Source organism: Monodelphis domestica, chromosome 8 (genome assembly GCF_027887165.1).
Source record: "Monodelphis domestica isolate mMonDom1 chromosome 8, mMonDom1.pri, whole genome shotgun sequence".
Lineage (NCBI taxonomy): Eukaryota > Metazoa > Chordata > Mammalia > Didelphimorphia > Didelphidae > Monodelphis > Monodelphis domestica.
Window position 1 is genome coordinate 245,353,116 of NC_077234.1, and position 17,341 is coordinate 245,370,456.

Below are 17,341 nucleotides of genomic sequence, written 5' to 3' on the forward strand. Positions count from 1 at the left end.
ATGCATGTAGAGCTATGCTTCGAGTCGGAAGACAATATAAAATCCTGCTTCTGATACTAAATGTTTTACTACAACAATGTTGCTTTACTTCCATGAGATAATCTTCTCATATATAATAAGGTAATAATAATACTGGTAGTATCTAGCCCACTGAATTGCAAAACTAAAATGAGATAATGTAAGCCTTATACCAACTATATATCAGTAAGCTTTCAATTTAAAATCATTTAATATGGCAAAATAATTTCAGTTTTGCTCTGTCAAAAGGCATCTTTAAAATTTACTAAAAGAACCTGTGATTTCATCAGTGTGAATACTCTAGGCACTGACAGATTACAATGTTTCTACATCATGCTTTCCTTCCCTAGAAAACTCATCATTGGGAAATCTCATTATCTTGCAGAGTTAAATATGCCTGCTACTCACATCTTATCAGTACCCTTTGCTTAATTTTAAACTTTAAAATGAAATGAAAGAGAAGGCTTAGCACAGTAGTTTCCCCATTTCCCATTAGGTACACTTCATTTGAACTTCTTTAGACTTCATCATCCCTCATGCCAGTCCCTTTCTCCCCTGCCTCTTTCCTTCCACTGTCTTCCCTTTACATCTTTCTTTTGGGGGCTGCTTCCCTCGATTGTTTTATAGTTCTTTGAGGTCAACCCATAATTTTTTAAAAATTGCCATTGACTCACTACCCAATTTTGATTTAATCGATTGTGTTTAGGAGTTGCTGTGGTAAGATTCTCCAAATTTGGCTAGACAGGCCCATAAACAACAGCTTTCACCTTTGCCATGACAGCTCTTCCTATTTTGAAGCCAAGGAGCAGAAGAAATAAAATCGTTTCCAACTTGTGTTTTAATCTTAGTTGAAGGAGGATAGAGCTTAGTTCTTTATGATATGGGGACACGAACGTGGATAATTCCAAGGCAGAAAAACCACATTAAATTTCTGATGATTTTCAATTCAATATCTTATCATGAATGGAAACTTCTGATTAATTTTTAACGTGAATTGCTCATCACTCACGGAACATTAGAATGGGATTCAAAGGCAGGCCTCAACAAAATAGAACCAAATGTCATCCTTCTCCTTGACCATAAACATTCTCTTCCTTGATTGTATTTCTGGAAATAGACTACTATTGAGGTCATGGAATAGGTTCTCAATGAACACTATACCAATGCTGCAATTCCAGAGGTTGATACACATTTTATTATGCTTAAGCATAAGTTCAGAGTTCAGAAAAATAACTGAATTTTAATTCTAGTTCTTTAACAATGTTTACATAGTTTACAATTACATAAGAAAAGTAGATGAATCATTTTTAAAAACCATACTTTTGTCTGAAATTGATTCCAAAGTAGAAAAGTGGTAAGGGTGAGGCAATTGGGATTAAATGACTTGCCCAAAATCACACAGCTAGGAAATGTCTGAAACTAGATTTGAATTTAATACATCTCACCCCCTTTATGCTGATGCTTTATCCACTGAGCCACTTATCTGACTCTCAGAGAAATAATTTGGGATCATACAGCAATCTTGTGCATTCTCTTGGGATGTTAATATTGAAAAGACAGTTAAACAGAATCATGATCTCATAAATCTTTTTTAAAAAGCAAACAGTTAAATAGACTTAGTTTTAGAGTCAATATGCAAGCTAAGTTTGTAAGATTTAGAATTTACAATGGGTTAATTGAGAAAAGAACTTTACATACTATAAAAATTGTTATAAGTTCAGAGCTTGTTGAAATCCTTCTACAAATAAATCAAGTTAAGTTACTTTGGGAACCCTTGCCAGTTTTTTTGAGTTCTTAGCTCAGGAATATCTGAATATAAACATTTCTTGAGACTGGATTGCTAGCCAAATAACATCCCAGTAAAGAGAGGTTCCCCTGAATCCCCCAAAATACAGATTAATAAAAGAAAATAAAAATATTTTGATGACAGTTATCATGTCTCATCTGTTTCTCAATTCTACCCTATAGTATAAATACACCCAATCTTATTACTATTTTTATGAGAAAATATTGAGATAAACCCCTGAATAAATCCCTAATGAGATAAACCCTGAATGTGTAATACATTACATTTTCACTTTGATTCACAACTTCTGAAAATATCTGAGAAAATAATAAAACTGTGTTGATTTAGGTGATTAGAAATGTATGTGTTTTAATCGAAATTTGGATCTCAATGTAGAAAGGAAAACAGAATACATATCTTTAATAAATTTCACATTTCACTTTTCATAGCAACTATTATAAATAATTTTATTTCTCTTCAAACTTCCTGCAGCACACTTTCCCCACTATGTTACCTGAGATATTTCATACACTGATTTTTTTAAAAAATAAGAGTATTCCCTAAGAACAATTTCTAATGACATCTTCTTTTCCCATCACTTACAAATCTTCTCTTGTGTTTCTTCATCTTTGTTTCACATATTTACCTTTTCCTTGCAAAAAAAAACAAAAACAAAAACAAATATGCTATCATCCATATTATCCCCATTTTACCTCTAATCTTTAATCACTCCTCATCTAGTGAACTGTTTGCTGATTCCTACATACATACCAGCCTCTCTATGATACTTAAGAAATAAAAAGAAAACAAAATTCTCAGTTGTCTTACCACCCCAATGTTCTATTGTTTTCTTCTCTCTGGTTTGAACTAAACTCCTTGAGAAAGTCATTTATATGAGTACCATTACTTACTCTTCCCTAACTCTCTGAAATCAAGCTTCTGACGTAATCATTCAAATCATATTGTTCTCTTCAAAATAATAAATCATGCCTTAATTACCAACTCTGATGATTCTCAATCCTTATTCTTCTTGACATTGTGGATAAAGATCTATAATTTCTCTGCTTTTTAAAGCTTTAATGACACTGTACTCTTATTTTGTCCCAATCTGATCACTCAGTTTTATTTGCTGAATCTTCTAGCACCCACTAAACACCCAATGACTATGGCTATCTGTTCTAGTTTGCCTTCTTTTGTTCATTTGTACTCTCTGACTTAAAGATCTCCTCTTCATGTGTTTTACTATCATTATAAAAATGATTTAGCTCTCTCTCTCTCTTCTCTTCTCTCTCTCTCTCTCTATATATATATATATATATGTATATATATATATATACATACATACATAATCCCTCTTCTGAGTTCTAATCCCAAGTCACCAACAATTTTTTGACATCAAAAATTGGTATCTCTTAGGAACTTAAAATAAACATATAGAAAACAGAATTCATTATTCCCCTTTCACAACTCACCCATCAATGATTTTCCTCTTCCTAACTTTCCTGTTATTGTATTGTTGGGTGCCTCACACTCCTTCCAATCACCTCAACTTGTACCCTTGGTATCATTCTCAATTTTTAACTTGAATTAATCCTACATATATAACCTGTGGTCAATCTGTTTCATTTGTTTTGAAATGTACAACATTGGTAGCATTTGGCCCCTTTTCTCCATTCACACAGCCATTATCCTTATACCAGCATCATCACTTATCTTCTAACCTTTAATATGCAATTTTGATTGGCTTCTGCCTCAATTTCTTTCACTACAATTCATTTTTCATTCATATGCCAAAGTGATTGTCATGAAATACAGTTCTGATCATGCTATCTCACCACAATTCTAATGGATACCTATTATTTTTAGGATATAACATAAATTGTGGTTTTGCATTTAAATCCCTTTGTATCCTATCCCCTCCCTATCTTTCCTAGCCTCTTGCATTTCATCTCCTTCCACCCTCTTTAAAATCTAGTTACATTAACATACTTGGAAGTCCTCAGATATTGTCTCGGCATTTGTAATGTTGTAATGTTGAATTCCCCTTACCTATAATGCCCTCTCTTTACCTTTCCCTCCTTGCTTCCTTATCTTTCTTTTTTTTTTTGAAAAATTATTTCATTAGTTAATTTAGAATATTTTTACGTAGTTATAAGAATCATGTTCTTTCCCTCCCTTCCCCACAATCCCCTCCCATAGATGATGTGCAATCCCACTGGCTTTTACATTTGTCCTTGATCAATATCTATTTCCATGTTTTAAAATTAATTTATTTAGTCAATTTTAGTCAATTTAGAACATTATTCCTTAATTACAAGAATCACATTATTTCCCTCTCTCCCTCCCCTCCTCCCATCCTTCCAGTAGCCAACGTACAATTTTACTGGGTTTTACATGTGTCCTTGATCAGAACCTATTTCTAAGATGTTCATTTAGAGTCTACATCGCCAATCATATCCCCATAACCCATGTAATTTAGCAGATGTTTTTCTTCTGTGTTTCTACTCCCACAGTGTTTCCTCTGAATGTGGATGGTGTTCTTTCTCATAGATCCCTCCAGGGTTGTTCAGGATCACTGCATTGCCGCTAATGGAGAAGTACATTATGTTTGAGTGTACCACAGTGTATCAGTCTCTGTGTACAATGTTCTCCTGCTTCTGCTCCTCTCACTCTGCATCACTTCCTGGAGGTTGTTCCAGTCTCCATGGAATTCCTCTACTTTATTATTCCTTTTAGCACAATAGTATTCCATCCCCAACAGATACCACAATGTGTTCAGCCATTCCCCAATTGAAGGGCATCCCCTCATTTTCCAATTTTTGGCTACCACAAAGAGCGCAGCTATGAATATTCTTGTACAAGTCTTTTTCCTTATTATCTCTTTGGGGTACAGACCCAGCAATGCTATGGCTGGATCAAAGGGTAGACATTCTTTTGTCTCCCTTTGGGCATAGTTCCAAATTGCCCTCCAGAATGGTTGGATCAATTCACAACTCCACCAGCAATGAATTAATGTCCCTACTTTGCCACATCCCCTCCAGCATTCATTACTTTCCATAGCTGTCATGTTAGCCAATCTACTAGGTGTGAGGTGATACCTCAGAGTTGTTCTGATTTGCATCACTCTGATTATAAGAGATTTATAACACTTTTTCATGTACTTATTAATAGTTTTGATTTCTTTAATTGAAAATTACCTATTCCTGTCCCTTGTCCATTTATCAATTGGAGAATGGCTTGTTTTTCTGTACAATTGATTTTGCTCCTTATATATTTTAGAAATTAGACCTTTATTAGAGTTTTTTGTTATGGAAATTGTTGCTTCCCTTCTAATTTTGGTTGCATTGGGTTTGTTTGTACAAAACCTTTTTAATTTGATGTAATCAAAATTATTGATTTTACATTTTGTGATTTTTTCTAACTATTCCGTGGTTTTAAAAGCTTTCCTTTCCCAAAGATCTGACATGTTTACTATTCTTTGTTCACCAAATTTACTTATAGTTTCCTTCTTTATATTAAAGTCATTCAATCATTGAGTTTATCTTGGCATAGGGTGTGAGATGTTGATCCAAACCTAATCTCTCTTACACTGTCTTCCAATTTTCCCAGCAGTTTTTATCAAATAGTGGATTTTTGTCCCAAAAGCTGGGATCTTTGGGCTTATCATAGACTGTCTTGCTGAGGTCACTTACCCGAAGTCTATTCCACTGATCCTCCTTTCTGTTTCTTAGCCAGTACCATATTGTTTTGATGACCACTGTTTTAAACTATAGTTAGAGATCTGGTACTGCAAAGCCACCTTCCTTCACATTTTTTTCCATGATTTCCCTGCATATTATTGATATTTTTGTTCTTCGGAATGAACTTTATATATTTTTTTCTAATTCAGTAAAAAAGTTTTTTGGTAGTTCAATAGATATGGCACTAAATAAGTAAATGACTGAGTGTTGTATTTTGTCAAAGGCTTTTTCTGCATCTGGTGAAATAATTATGTGATTTTTGTCAGTTTGCTTGTTGATATGGTCAATTATGTGGATAGTTTTCCTAATATTGAACCATCCTTGCATTCCTGGTATAAATCACACCTTATCATAATGAATATCCTTCATGATAATTTGCTGGAGTCTTTTTTGCTAGTACTGATTCTATTTCTGATTCTGTTATTCCAAGTATCTCTATTGTTATTGATCAGGAAATAGCTAAATCAGATCTTCTAAAGAATGGTCTGATTAGTGTGGAATAGTTTTGAAATTCACAATACATATATCTATATACATACTTATGTTTTGGCATTTCATCCAATACAGTTTGTTCCCTCTAAGTATAATTCTTCTAGCTACCCAAGTGATAACAATTTTTAAGAGTTATCAATATCCTCTTGTAGGGAGATATATATAATTTTAATTTTTGGGGTCCCTTAAGAAAAGTTTGTTTGTTTATTTTTTTGTTTTGTTTTTGTTTTTTTCCCCTTTCTTAATTACCTTTTGATGATTCTCTTGAGTTCTGTGTCTGGGCATTGAATTTTCTGTTCAGGTTTGGTCTTTTCATTTCAAATACTTGGAATTCTTCTATTTAATTAAATGACCGTATTTCCCTATATAAGAATATATTCAGTTTTGCTGGGTAGTTGATTCTTGGTTGTAGACCTAATTCCCTTGCTTTTCATAATATCATATTCCATGCCTTTTGGTATATCAGATGCAGCCACATCCTGTGTTATTCTGACTGTAGTTCCATGGTATCTGAATGACTTCTTCCTAGCATCTTGTAATATCTTTTCCTTGGTCTGATAGTTCTTGAATTTGGCTATAAAATTCCTGGGTGTTGTCAGCTGGGGATTAAGTACAGGAGGTGATCTCCATTTTTCCCTCTTGTTCTAGAATGTTGGGGCAGTTTTCTTGGATAATTTCCTGTAGGATGATGTCCAGGCTTTTTCTTTTGTCATGGTCTTCTGATAGACCAATGATTTGTAAGTTGTCTCTCCAGAAACTATTTTCTAAATCTTCTATTTTGTGAATGAGATGTTTCATATTTTCCCCAATTTTTTCAATCTTTTGGTTTTGTTTTATAGTTTCCTTTTGCCTTGTGAAGTCACTTGCTTCTAACTGTTGTATTCTGATTTTTTTTCAGATTGAATTTCATTCCTGGCTTTTTGGTTATCATTTTCATTCTGATCTGTTTTTCTTTGGAGGTCATCTTTCATTTTCTTTGCCTCATCCTTCATCTCCTTTGGCTCATTTTCAAGCTTATTAATTTTGGCTTTCCAAACACTATTTTCTCGTTTTATTTCAAGTGCCTTTGTTTCCGGATGACTTATCTTGCTTTTTAAGTTCTTTTCCCAGTTGACTTCAGCCTCTCTTAATTGTGTTTTGAATTGTATTATGAGTTCTTCCAAAACTTATGTCCAATTCTCTGGGGTTTCTGTATTTTTGCTTGATGTTCCTTCATCTTCCTCTGTTCCATTTTCTCTTTGTTCATTGCCTAGATTGAAGTTGTCAATTGTAATTTCTTTTTTCTTTTTCTGTTGTTTGCTCATATTTGCCCCTTCTTTCCCCCCTGTAGTTGCCTGCACTCTTGTTCTTCTCATTTTGTGCTGGATCTGTGGGTTTGGGCTTTTCTGTCAGCCTTCCCCCTTGAAGTTTAGTAAAGCACTCAGAAAAGTCTGTGGGGGAGGGGTGTTGGAGTTTGACCTTCTAGGCCCTCAGAAATCTTGATGAGATTAAACCCAGCTGAGTTGAACTTGTAGAGCTGGATGTTCCCTGAGGCCAACTCCTTGGAAAGCTGGTCTACAATATGGAGTGTCTCCACTGCTATTACTAGGCTATGTCCTCTGTGCTTCTCCTTGAGCTGCCTCAGAGCTGCCTGTATTTGGAGTCCAGAGCTTGGCACAGCTTTGCCCGCAAGGTACTCCCTCCAGGCTTGTGCTCTTGCCAGCCCAAAGATTCTGGCCATTGCTGGAGGCTCGGTGCTCTAGGTGGGGGAGGGGTCCTGGGACCTTCCTTCTTCCTTCCCCTTAAACCAGAGTGTTCTCAAAATCAGGATTTTTGTGGGGTGTGCCTTTTAAGTTGAGTACAGCGGGAGGGTTCCTTAGCTGTATCCTGTTGTTAGGTTTGGTTTACAGTCCTCTAGGACCATTTGGTTTATAATTGGTAAAGAAGGGTTTTCAGAGGTCTAAACTTTTGCTGCCTTTATGCCACCATCTTGACTCCACCCCCCCACCCCCATTTGGGTTTTGCATTCTTTTTAGAGTTTTTCCAGTGCTGGACACCAATTCTAATTTTTCTCTGAATTTTTGAATGTGGTTTCTTGGATCTTTCTCTATTCCTGCTAAGAGTGCCTTGGTATTTCTTTCCATAGAATGTTTAGTGTTAGGTATTTCTTTTGTCGTTTGTTCAGTTTCCCAAAATTTTTTTGCTTGTAGTCTGGGAGTTCTGAAAGCTACTGAGACTGTCTCCTCTGCTGATGGCTTGTTGAACTCAGCACTCTGAGATATTTTGGCCTGAGGGCTAAGGGCATCAGGACAGCACAGGCTTGAAAGGTCCAAGTGTTAAGAATTCCCAGGCCTCTCTGCAGTCTGGTGCCAGGGTCTGGGACCAAAGAGTAGTAAAGAGGTATGAAGTGTTCTATTGTTGGTGTAGGCAGGGTTCTGGTATCCCAAAGTTGGCCTAGGCCCAATAGGTACCTGGCACGGTAGGTAGAGGATGATAAGCCAGCATACTTCTGTGTGCAGTTTTGCATCCACTTCTTCCTTATCTCATGAAAATCAGCTTACTCTGCCTACCTTTTAAGTTGAGTTCAACAAGAGAGTCCTTCACTCTGTCTTGCTTTTGGTTTTTGACTCATGTCATTTTGAGGCCTTTTTAAAATATTAGTTTGAAAGGATTATCAGAGAAGTTTCAGCTTTAGCTACCATCAAACTGCTCTCTTGATTCCACCCTTATGCCTTTATACTAGAACACAGCAATACTGATGGTCCTGTGGAAAAGGGACACAAATAGGCAATTTTCAGATTAAAAAAAAACTATCAATAAACACATGAAAAAAGTAGCAGAAGCAGGAGAACCTTATCCACAGAGATGGATACACTGTGGTACAATTGAATGTAATGGACTTCTCTACTAGTAGCAATGCAATGATCCAGGACAATTCTGAGGGGCTTATGAGAAAGAAAACCATTCACATCCTGAGAAAGAACTGTGGGAGTAGAAACACAGAAGAAAAACAACTGATTGATTACATGGGTTGATGGGGATATAATTGGGGATGTAGACTAAATGATCACCCTAGTGCAAATATCAATATTATTGAAACAGGTCTAGAGTATTTCTGCTGAGTAAATTATTAACTTCCATTGATTCAATTATTATCTCTTACTCAGATGTGTCCCATATATTTTTATCTGGGTATAGTCTGTCTCTTCTAAGCAGAACAGTGTAGAGAGTATAGTGTCTGGGGTCAGGAAGATCTGAGTACAAACACAGCCTCAAATATTTATTAGCCATTTATTATCCTGGGAAAGTCATTTAATCTCTATTTCTCTCAGTTTCCCTATCTGTAAAATAGAGATCACGATAATACCCAGGGTTGTTAAGATCAAATGACATAATAATTGTAAAGGACTTTGCCTAGTGTCTGACAAGATAAGTGCTACAAAAATGTTAAGTATTCTCATAATTACTATCTTCTCATCTCTAAGCCTATGCCACCAAATTTCTAGTGGAAATTTTAAACTGGTTGTTCCTTAAGTACTTCTTTAAAAAAATTACTTTTTGTCTTAGAATTGATATTAAGTATCGGTTCCAAGGCAGAAGAGGAGTAAGGCCTAGGCCACTGTTGTTAAATTACTTGCCCATAATCACACAGCTTGGAAGAATATGAGGTCAAATTTGAATCCAGGACTTCTGGTCTCCAGACAGGACTCTATCTACTGAGCCATCTAGCTGTCTGTTCCATAGTTACTTTAAACTCAACATGCCTAAAAAAGAACTCATCATTTTCTTCAAACTCATCCCTCTTAATACTTTCCTTAAAATTTTTGTATACATCACCATTCCTTCTAGACCCTTATATTTGCAAACAGTATTACTTATCCTTTTTGCCTTTATGTACTATACAATTCAACGAATTCCAGAGGATCCATATGTATTTCTTATATTTGTTAAAAATATTCCTCTTCTGGGGTAATACTGCTTTTAGACAAATAAGTTTTATCACAGAAATTTTAAATTCCTTGAGTTGAAATAAATAGCATGATGCAAGAAAAAGTGATAAATTTGGAATCAAGAGACATGAGTGAGTTGGTCTTTCTTATTTCCTATCTGAATGACTTTGAATTATCCTTTTTAAACCTGTTTCTTCATCCATAAAAATAATGGACTGTAATTAATGATTTCTGACATCTAAATCTTGACATAAACTATTTATACCATCATTATAATTATAACTTCTTATGTATATTGATTGCATGTATACTAAGGCTATTTTATTTTAGTATAAAAGTTTGGAGATTAAGAGAAAAAGGATATAAGCATCCAAGTTCTTTAAGAAAACTGGTCTACAGAGTTTTTTTTTCTTCCTAATTTCCATGCCTGGTGAAAATGCAAAGCAAATACATTATTTAGAATAAATGGAGATTTTTATGTTAGAACTTATAAACCATGGAAGGTCAGTCAATTACATCGGTTGTCCCTTTTTTGTTATTATTCACAAGGACATATCTTAATTTATTTTAGGCATCTCTTCAATGGTTACATATTAGTCTCCCTCACAGACAACACTGTTTATTGTTTTGCCAATCTAGCTTGACAGAGTTCTTTAGAACTCCCAGGCAGGACGATACTAGTCCTCTTAGTGAACAGCTCAGTCCCAAGTTGAAAGGTAATTACTTTTTCAATCAATAAATTAACAAATATTCATGGAAGGCCCAATATGGTTGTGGTTGGTTGGTTTTTGAACTCTTTGGAAACTTTACCTCTCCCAAGAGCCACTAAGCAAAGCAGACAAGCCTGACAGAGAAGTGAATTCCTACTTTGCATGCTTTCAGGCAGGTCAATGGAAGCTCCCTGAGCCCATATATGAGAGTCATAACTTTTATGCCCTAAATAATTCATGTATTTCTATCTATGCCAGTCACATTTAGACATATGACGGGGAAGGTCCTACAGAACAATCTGTGATCACGAGTAAGATCTATGCTATCTCAGTACTTTTCTTTCCTAACAAAGTAGTTCCCACATATCTATTAGGATCACGAGGAATGTAAAACATTCACAGAAGGCAATCCAAAATTTAAAGCAGAGCTTAATTCAGTAAGTCTATGATATAGTCTATTTCCATGTTAAAAAAAAAGCCAACACAAGCATATTTTTATATTATAAAACCATTCTGGCAAAGCAACTGGTCAGAACTCAGGAAATGTTAGTGTTAATAACAGACCTGAAATCAATTCACCAGGTTGGTTACTTTTCAAAAATTATTATCTTCATTCTGCAAATGATTATGGATGTGATCCTGTAAAGCGTTCTATGCATGCAAGGTATTATTCTCCTTCTTTCCTCAGAGAGCTGGGTACTACAGAGGCCACACGTGAAAATCCTCACCAGCCAAAACTTTCCCTCTGACTCTACTTACCATCACCTTGTGGGGAAAAATCAATAAAATCTAAGTTCAGAGTATACACGTCTAATTTGTGCATAACATTTCATTGAACAATTATGTAAATGCAATTTCATGAGTTTGAGTAATGTTCAGAGCATTCTCAAAACAGTCCAATGAAAGCTCCAGGGTGACATTCCCCCCATGCAAGCCGTCCCCTCACTCACTCCCGACTGCACAATACTTATCTTTGACAGATGTCAGCTTCATAATGCTTGTGAGGAGAACTTTGTGGTTTTCATTACCTGGATTTACAACACTGTGCAACAGAGGCTTAAATTGCACCATGAGCACTGACAGCTGGCACAAACATGCCAGCAGGACAAGTTTGTCAAGCCCAGAAAGCTCAAGAAAGGCGTCCATAAAGTCAATGAAAACCATAAAAGTAGGAATAAACTTGAGAGAAAGGGAATAAAAGCGAAAACAATGAGGAAGAAAAATAGCATTGTTAAATCTTCAGAATATTGTGCTAGAAATGTGTGTATGTGCTTGAATGAGAAATTATAGTAGAGATATTCATAACATGAATATAAGCAAAATATCTAGATAAGCAAAAAGATTTTCATAATGTCTTTTAAAATGTTTTGTTGGGTTTGTATAATATATATATATATATATATATATATATATACACATACTCACCAGCATATTTTTCCTCTCATAAAAGGCACAATTTTTGTATCAGCCACAAATTTACAAAATACATCTGGGTCTTCTGCCTGCCAGCAAATTCATATGCAAATGATAGGCCCAGGTGCCTATTGACTATGAAAGCAGTGTGATAATCCATAGAGTTTGAAATATGGGTTTTGGTAATGATTCCAATTGCAAAGATGTGGACTACATAGTCTATATGTTGGAGAAGGAATATTGATTAAATAAATCAAACAAGAAAATTACTGAATGCTATGCAAAGCAATCATCTTTTAAACAAATATCCTTCATTATAGTGATATGATATGCTTTAAAAAATCATATATTTTATAAATTGGTAATCAAAGAAAAAATATGTCCTTAAAGATTGCAGTTAATGATCATAAAATAATAATAATTTATTAATTTGTTTACAAAGAAATTATGTGTACATAATATATTATATATGGTGCTACTATATATGTATATACGATAGAATTTATATTTTAAATATATATTATACATATATCATAACTGGCATAATGAGTTTAAGGGAAAATGTCAAAAGTAATGGTCTAACTGAATTCAACAATTAATAAATAACTGGTACATACCAGAGATTCTGACAAGGATTAGGAATACAAAGGCCAAAGAAGAGAATCATTGCCTTTAAGAAATATACATTTTATTTGTAGAATGACATACAAAATGGCAAGTACATAGATTATGCATAAAATAAATTTAAAATAAATTTTAGAAAACACTGAGCCGAGGGTATTAAGAAAGGCCTCACAACAAGCTAGCACTTAAATGGTGCATGACAAGAATTTGCCTTTCTAAAAGGTGGAAGTGCACATGGAGAGCATTACAGAGATAGGACATGGAATGCCATTTAAACAGATTAATGAATAAGTCAACATTGGGGACAAAAAATTGGTTCCTGTTGGAAACAATTGGGTAACGTAAAGTACATTGTATTTTTGTTTCTAGGACTATGCAGACAATTGAACAGGAAGTCGAGGAAACAGACGACATTGTCCTTTTCCTGAAAATGACCACAGATCTGAGAACCCTTTTCAATATCTCTCTTGTCTGACATCACTCGGTTGTACATTTACTCTTCAAATGTATACTACGATATTCTCTCCTACTTGCCTCTGCCAGAACACTAATTCCACCTAATCACAGACATATATATATATATATATATATATATATATATATATATATATATATATATGTATGTATGTATGTATAATTTCATAATAAAGTATGGTGAAATCCCTTAGCCAACTGCCACAGAGTGTCAGCGTTTCACTTATCCAAATAGCTCTCAAAGGATTGTCATGCTTGGGCCCGTGAGTATAAACGTTTGGTCATTTTTTCCACTGGTTTTAAATAACGTGAGATTCACTGATCAGTCAGCTCCTCACACTTAGCTCATGAAACAGTACCCGTGTTCCAGTTTACACTCCAGTAGGAGCTAAGGAGCGCCGTGCAGGGCTCCTTGACTTCCGGAGTTGGCTCTGAAGCTGATCCATGGCATGACTTGGAACCCTTCAGGCCTTTCCGCTACAGCATCCTCCTGGGAGTGGTGGTCTTCTGATGAAAGAATTTGTTTCGGAAATCATAGCTTCTGGGCAACCAGCTCCTGACCTCCTGAATTCATGAGGTTGCTTACAGGAGTGGCTGTGTCTGTCTTTCAGTTGTCCTATTAAGGGACCGGACTCAGGAAGGAAAGACAGATTATGAGTAAGCACAGCCTTGCAGAACAAGCGCCGGCTTACCCAAGGACGCCTTTGTTTTTGGCTGCTCTCTCTATGCATTTGCCAGGGCTGCCAGAAGGGGAGGTAGAGAGAAATCCTTTGCCTGGCTGAAATCCCAAGCAGCTCACCATAAAGGCAAGAGAATCCATTTTTCTTCACTCATTCCACCTGACAGAATGAAGGTGGGTCATTCTGGCTCAGTTTCGAATTTCCTTTGCCACAACTCCTAGTCACTGAGACAAGCAAGAGCCAATTAGGCATTGTCCAAATAACAAATAGTCAAAGATATGAACAGGTACTTTTGAAAAGAAGTTATAAAATGGTCCAAAACACTCATCAGAAATACAAGTGAAAACAAATCTGAGGACCTAGTTCAGACGAAACATATTGGAAAAGATGAGAAAAATCGAGGACAACATTAGAAGGACAGAGGAAAATGGAACTTCAATGCACTGTTTTCCAACAACTCCTCTTTTGGTATATTCATTCTGAAAAGCTTTTTGGATCTATCCCAAAAAATCACTGAAATGTATGTACTGAGGAATTCCTATACTAAATCTATAGAGTCCAAAGTGTTCAAAAATGGAGAATAAAAATGATCTATGTAGTGGCAAAGAACTAGAAACCAAGGATACATCTTTCAATTGTGGGATGGCTGAACCAATGTACTAGAATGTTATTTTTATATGAGAAACTAACATAACTGGTTGAATGATGTATACAATAAAAACAAACACCTTTTAAAGGCATGGAATTGCATGTAGGCTACAGGGAGGAGGCGATGAGGAGAAAAAGAACATGAATCATGTAACCATGGAAAAATATTATAAATTAATTAAATAAAAATTTTCAATTAAAAAAAAGAAAGACATGGAAATTAATCCATACCTTGACCAATCCATTGATTATAATTCTAGAGGGCTAAAAGTGAAGCCTACTTCTTAATGATAAATGTTGATAGAGTGAGGTTGTAAAATGAGACATGCATCTTTGTACCTGAAAAAGATGGGAGTTTGTTTTGCTGAACTATGCATATTTTTTCTGAGTGTCTTATTCATTTCTTTTTCTTCTAATTAAGGGGGTAGTAGGATGGAAAGAAAATAAATGTCAGCTAATTTTTTAAAAAATGAAAAAAAAAGGACCAATTACATCCTGCCAAAGTAGCCAAAGCATATGATCCTCCTCACAGAGGTAAAACATGTATTCCTACCTGCAGGTATAAAAATTAAAATTATATCTGAACAGTAAAAATATTATATCTTAGGGGGTTTATTAAATAATCATTAGAAATGAAGGAATAAAAAGGATACAAAATAAAAACCACATACCCATGGCTGCTTAGCTATTTTCAAAATCCCCACCTTACCACCCCACCATGCTTGCTGCATCCTGCCAAAGAGAAGCCAGAGCCTCAACACCCACTCTCTTTATCTTCTGTCTACAGGAAGTACATAATGAAAGGAAGTTGGTGGACTCTCCGGATATGTAGTTCTTTTTTAGGGTAATAGAATTTCAATTATACACAGGAAAAGTGCCTCCAACAGATCATGTCCAACAGATCATGTGTTTTCTCTGGTTGAATATGTGAAGATATTCTATGAGAAAAATTTTTTTATTAGTTAGACTTCAGGCATTTCTTTTAAGACTATAAAGATGTTCAATTATTATGCTTCCATTAAGTGGCATGGCTACAAATTAAACTATATGTTGAATCTTTAATCCTATTTTACAGAATAATGGAATCTGTGTTAAAAAAAGATTATGTATTCTAAATCACACCTAAAGAAGGGTTCATCCTGCTTATTCTTGAAAATATCTCCTGAGACAAACTTTCTATACTTTTGAACATCTCTCATATTTAGAAAGGTCCTTCTTTTACCCATATGTGAAAGGTTCTGTGAAGTAAGGGACACAATCTGCTTCAAAACTATGAATACCTAAGTTTAAGCAATATTTCTGACCCTGGGGAAATCTCTTAACCTTTCGGTGATCTAGAGGGATGGGAGTTGAGTGGGGAATACTACCCGTAGAAATCAAGAAAAAATAAAAGACACGTAAGGTAATGAAATATAACTATAAAAAAGAAATAACCAGAAAGGATACTAAAAGATATGTAGGTGATAGAACTGAGTTATGTTTGGAAAGAAGTTAAGTGGATGGACTGTGAGACAAAAGGGAAAGAGAAGCACATTAAGGAAGTGACTAGTTAAAATCAGTGAGTGCAAACAGCACCGCGTGTATAAAGTATATTCTTTTCTAATTGTTCCCCAAACATAGATGATATCTAAAGCTGTACATAGTCACAACTTGGGGCTTAAAATATCAAAGAAGCACAGCAGTCTTCATCCAATAATAGTAATTACTCCATTTTCCATCATCCCAGGGGCAAACTCAACGCTTTTTGGAGTCCCAGTTGGACAACTCATTGTCTACTCACTACCAGGTCTATCTAATATAACTATGAACCATTCATAACAGCTCAAAAGACATCCCTTATAATCTCACCCACAATCACATCTCTGTTCTCTGTAATCTCCACATATTATGCACTTTGCATTGGAGAACTACTAATTAGAGGAAAATGAGGCTCTTTAACTTCTATGCACAGCATGGATGATCTATCCCAAGTCAATTTCTACGTGCCCTTTCAGCTGTTTGTTCTTCCTCTCAGTTTGACAGTCTATTCCATTTTTTTTACTTCTCCCTCTGATTCTTTCTCTTGCTCTACTGATACATTTGCTGGCAAGTCCTCTCCCATATTAAGTGGGTAAATCTAAGATTGTGCAAATTCACATCATTCTCTATCTGCTTCCAGAAATAAAAGCTCACCTGAGGACAAAATAAAATATCTGGTCATTTGCATCAGGACAGTTAATCCATACTGTTAGTTTCTACACATCCCATAAACCATTTGTATTTAGATTTTCATATCCATGGTATTTATTACTCATTATATCACTTTGCTATTTTCTTTATCAATTCAAATACTTAGATTATAATGATTATATTCTGCCAGCATTCTTGTGTCACAAACAGTCTGATACAAATGCTAAGGGGACAAGTAACTGATATTCTTTGATAGACTAGAAAGGACCAGTAGATTTGGATGGTTCTTAAACATAACTGCTACTTCTTTAGTCTATTTTGAGGAGGTATTGCTTAGAACTAATTGAGAGGTAAACGTTACTCCTTCTTTAAGTGCCTCACAAACATACACTTTTGGCCCATGTTTCTTAGAAGCTAGATTTTCATTTATGTTTATTTTTGTAGGGATTTTAGTTACCTTTTTGTCAAGATTATCATATCTATTCATTGAAGTGCTCAGTGAAACAATAGCTATGAGTTGCTGAGTGAAAACTTTATTTATAAACACTCTTCCAAACTTTTCTCAATATATTGATTATTCATTTATATATATACTTTTACATAACACATATGTAATTTTTATCAATTAAATGTAATAAATATCCATATCAGTTTTCAT